The sequence below is a fragment of the Orycteropus afer genome, unplaced genomic scaffold (assembly GCF_000298275.1).
Source record: "Orycteropus afer afer isolate SDZICR_OR568_19922 unplaced genomic scaffold, OryAfe1.0 scaffold00101, whole genome shotgun sequence".
NCBI lineage: Eukaryota > Metazoa > Chordata > Mammalia > Tubulidentata > Orycteropodidae > Orycteropus > Orycteropus afer.
This window is the reverse complement of record NW_006921688.1, coordinates 3,423,480-3,428,339: the sequence shown is the minus strand read 5'-3', so window position 1 is coordinate 3,428,339 and position 4,860 is coordinate 3,423,480.

Sequence of the window (4,860 nt, the reverse complement as noted above, 5' to 3'; positions counted from 1 at the left end):
GGCTGGTGGTCCCTGGGTGACACAAACAGTGAAGCGGTGCGCCGCTAACCGTAAAAGTCGGCAGTTCAAATCCACCCTCTAAAGAAAAGCCTGACAATCTCCTTCCGAAAGGTCACAGCCACGAAAAGCCTCGGGAAGGCAGTTCTACTCGAAACTCGTGGGGTCGCCACGAGCTGGGCCTGACCGGAGGGCATCTGGTGTTTGCCTCTGTCAGTCACATTTCCGTTTAGCTGCATCTAACTGGAAAGGCCAAAATAACAGTGGCTTAAGCAAAACAGAAGTCTATTTCTCTCTCTCGTGAACCAAGCGCCGAAATGGCAGTCCAGAACTGGCGGGGCAACTCCATGGTATTGTCCAGGACCTCCCTGCTTCCTGTTCTGCCGTCAGCAGCGTGTGGCTTCCATGTTGAAGCCAACCTTATGACTTAGCATAGCTGCCTTTATGTTTGTTTTCCAGGCTGACAGCAGGAAGAAGCCAAAGAAAAGCCCGTCCTCCCAACGGACTCGGCACTCTTTAAGTGAGTTCAAAAAGCGCTACGAAGCCTCTCCCATTGGCCTCCCATTGGCCTCATTGGCCAGACTTAGTCACATGGCTATGTAGTTGTAAGGAGGGAAGCGAGGGCGGGGTGGCTAAGAAATCTGGTTTTTAGCTGGGCACACTGCTGCAGTAAATAAAATCACAGTTCCATTACTAAAGAAAGAAATGGCAGATAACAATTCAGTGACAACCAGCCGTCCTAACTGGCCTGCTTGTTGGCAGCCTTTTCCTCTGTAGACCTTCCGCCACACAGCAGGTAAAGTGTAACTCTTCTGGTCAAAACGCTCAGAGTGAAAGCCCTACTACTGCAAGGTCCCGGGAGATCTGCCCCTCTGTCTCTTTGACCTCACCGCCTATCACTTTTCCCTCCTTGTTCGGCCCTATGTGGTTCATCAGGCACCTGTTTCTCTCTCAGGCCATCTGTATTTGTGGGCCCTGAGTGGTGAAAATAGTGTGTGCTCAGCACCGTGGAAGAGAGGGCTGACAACGAACGTTACAGTCAACCCTATAAAGCAGTTCTACACAGGTCACCAAGACTTGGAATTGACTTAACGGGAATAGTTTGGTTTGGTGATTTTTTTGGTGTCTTTTTTTGTTTTTTCCTGCCTGGAAAGTTCTTTCCCCAGTTTCCACATGGCTTGCCCTTTGACTGACTTCCAGTCTTTGCTCAGCATTACCTCACCAAAAGTCTTCCCTGACTACCCTGTGTATAATGCACACATGCACCTATATTACCTATCCCCCTGCCCCTCCTTAATTTTGACCATAAAACTCACCATGATCTGAATGTTAATTTGTTTTGGTTTATTTGTTGTGTATCTCTCTCCACTAGAAAATAACTTCCAGGTGGTCTGTGACCTTGTCTCTTTTGTTCATTGCTCTATCCCCAGCATCTAAAATAGTGCTGTCTCAATATGTATGTGTCAATAATCACTCAATAAGTATTTGTTGAATGAAATGATTAGATTTTTTTAAAATTTGTATTGTGGTGGAACATATATATAACAGAAAACCACCATTTTAACCATTTTAAGTGTACAATTCAGTGATATTAATAACATTTTCCATGTCATGCAAGCATCACCACTATTTCCAAAGGTATTCCATTACCAAAGAGAAACCCAGTACCCCTTAGCCATAGTTACCCACTCCTGTCCCCTCAGACCCTACTGAAAGTTGTTTTTATACATTTGTCCATTCTAGATTTTACTTATAAGTGGGATCATGCAGCATTTGTCTGAAGGCTAGTTTTTAATATAAAAGGTGTGACTACAAAGAGTCAAATCTCATGATTCCGTGGCTAGCCAATTGGAGATAAGAGGGGGATTCTGTTAGAACATTCAAATGATCATTGAAAGAATTATTTGAGGTTAAAAACAAACAAATAACATTTGTTGAAAGAAATAATGGATGAATGAATGGAACCCTCATCATCTCTACAACCTCTAGTCCACCTAATGATTCAGCTGTCTCTTGTGGTTGTGAATGCCATAGGGTATCATAAAATATGAGTATTAATCCATGGGATCTTGCCTTGTTTGGCTGTTCACCTTGGCAGACCCACCACTTCCCTCTAGAGCTGTTACTCATCTCAGGGAATGAGAGTGCTCTGTCTCTCTGAGCTCTAGCCTTGGAAGGCCTCTGGTGCTGTGTTCAGGCCCTCTTCCACTGTTCTCCCGGGCATGGGTCTGCTTCAAGAGAGTGTCTGGCATGTAGGATAACTCATAGCTAGCCTGACTTGGTGCTCTGCCTTGGAACTGAGCAGTCAAATGAGGGGCTAAGGTTTTTATAGTTTCCAGCTTGGTGGTCCAAGCTCCGTCATGTCTACAGCAACTTGGTCTTCGGCTCTCTGCATGCTCCCTAGTGTCCAGCACAGCCTTCTGTGTAGCTGCACACGTGTCAAGAAGAAGAGGTGCTCTTCACCCCACCCCCACCCCCCAGTACTCTCCCCTTCTAGAATAGACAAGGGATAAACACATAAACAAGCAAGCAAGGAAACAACATTTTAAAAGCACTGAACAAAAGGGCCTTTTAAACCTCAAATGTTTGCAGTTAATCATGATCGCCATTGTTAGCTGCTGTTAAGTCGACCACCTAACCCATGGTGACCCCATGCAATGGAATAAAACACTGCCCAGTTCAATGCCATCCCCACAGTCAGCTAAAGATCCGATCTTTGTGATTCGTAGCGCTTTCATTGGCTGGTCTTCAGATGCAGATCACCAGGCCTTCCTTTCTAGTCTGTCTTCTTGGAAACTTGGCTAAAACCTGTTCACAATCATAAGAACACACAAGCCTCTAAAGACAGATGGTTAATGGCTGTCCATGACATATGTTGGCCAGGAATCAAACCTAGACTTCCCACATGGAAAGCCAGCCTTCTATCAGTGAATTCCCACTGCCCTCATGTTAATAATAGTAAACTATGTTAGTATCACTCTCGTTGCTAGGTGCTGTCAAGTCTGTTCCAACTCCCAGTGACCCTACATACAATAAAACACTGCCTGGTCCTGCGCCATCCTCACAATTTCCTTTCTCTTTGTGCTGTTTGAGGTCACGGTTGCAGCCACTGTGCCAGTCCATCTCGTTGAGGGTCTTGCTCTTTTTCACTGACCCTCTGTTTTACCAAGTATGATGTCCTTCTCCAGGGACTGGTCTCTCCTGATACCATGTCCAATGTGCATGAGTCAAAGTCTCGCCATTCCTTTCTAAGGAGTATTCTGGCTGAATTTCTTTCGAGACACAGTTGTACATTCTTCTGGCAGTCTATAGTCTATTAATATTCTTCACTAACACCATAATTCAAATGTCTTATTATGCTTCTATAAATTCACTTTCCACGAGTTAAGTCACTTAATCCTCATAACAATCTCATGAAATTAGTCGATTAGTCCCTCGTTTTACAGATAAGGGAGTAGACAGTAGGAACCCTGGCTGTCAGCTGAATCACTATGGCACATCTGGTCCGAGAAGCTTCCCAGAGGAGGTGGTGCTTGCGCTGCAGTGAAGGGTGGGTAGAATGTACAGTTAAGGGGTGTTCTAAGTAATGAGAACTGACTGAGAAAGGGTGCAAAGAAAAGAGAGGTGTGTTTGGAGGACACGGGAGAGCCTGCCTGGAGAAGGAAGGCAGAGACCTGTGAACTGCATCGCTGCTGAGGACTGGGTGGTGGTGGTGGGGGGGGGGGCGTGACCCATCACCGCAGCTAACTGGAGTTCCACCTGCTCTTTAGAGTCTCTCCTTTGTCCCAGGGCCCACAGTCCTCATAGTCTTAGGCAAGTATCATTCAGGAGAACAGCAGAAACTCTTGATTCTATGTTAAATTGATACTGTAGAGAAAACAATATTCCTGCAGGAAGTACACAGATGGCAGACATGACTTAGATTTTTGTAGAAATAACCCCTTACTCACAACTGTGAGGTACAGGCACTGTCTCACATGCCAAACAAAACAAAACCCAGGACAGCGCCATGAGTGTCACAGTGGGGCTACCTCCATTGGGTTTTCATGGCTGGGGCCTTTCAGAGAAGGTCACCAGGCCTCTCCTCCAAAGTACCTCTGGGTGGATTCAAACTACCCACCTTTTGGTTAGCAGCCAAGTCTTTAACCACTTGGACCACCCGGGACTCCTTATCGAAACCCACTCACTCAAAACCCAACTCACTGCCCAAGTCGATCCCAACTCATAGCAACCCCCACTGGTTTTCCAAGGCTGTAAATCTTGGCGAAAGCAGACCGCCTCATCTTTCTTCCACGGAGCAGCTGGTGGGTTTAAACCACCGACATTTTGCTTAGCACCCAAATGCCTTAACCACTACACCACCTGAGCTCCTAACATACTACAAGTCTAAATGTTGAAACTTAGTGCTAGTCTTCCAGTTCTGAGAAAATGAGGGCCCACCACAGGTACTTTTCCTCTATGGTGGATTTTCTTTTATCCATAGAAAGACTAACAGAGTAACTTTGTATACAATTTTTGAAAAAAGAAAAGCCTTCACATGTCCAAGTGTTGAATGTCTTACCTTAATAAATAATCATTGTCCTACTTGAACCACGCAGATTGCTGATTGGGCCATGCTTTTACATCTCTTGGCGGTGCAACTTACAACACTGACTTCAACACTAAGTTCAGGGCGGCTTGTTGGGCTGACGGATTGGCTTCATCATGCTCGAAAAGAAGGTTGGGCAATCTACTTCCGTAGTGATATCGCCTCAGAAACCCAAGGAGGGGTCGCTATGACTCGGATCCAACTTGACAGCAGTGAGTTTGGTTTTTGGTTTTGGTTTTGGCTATAGGAGCTCTGGTGACGTACTGCCTAAGGCA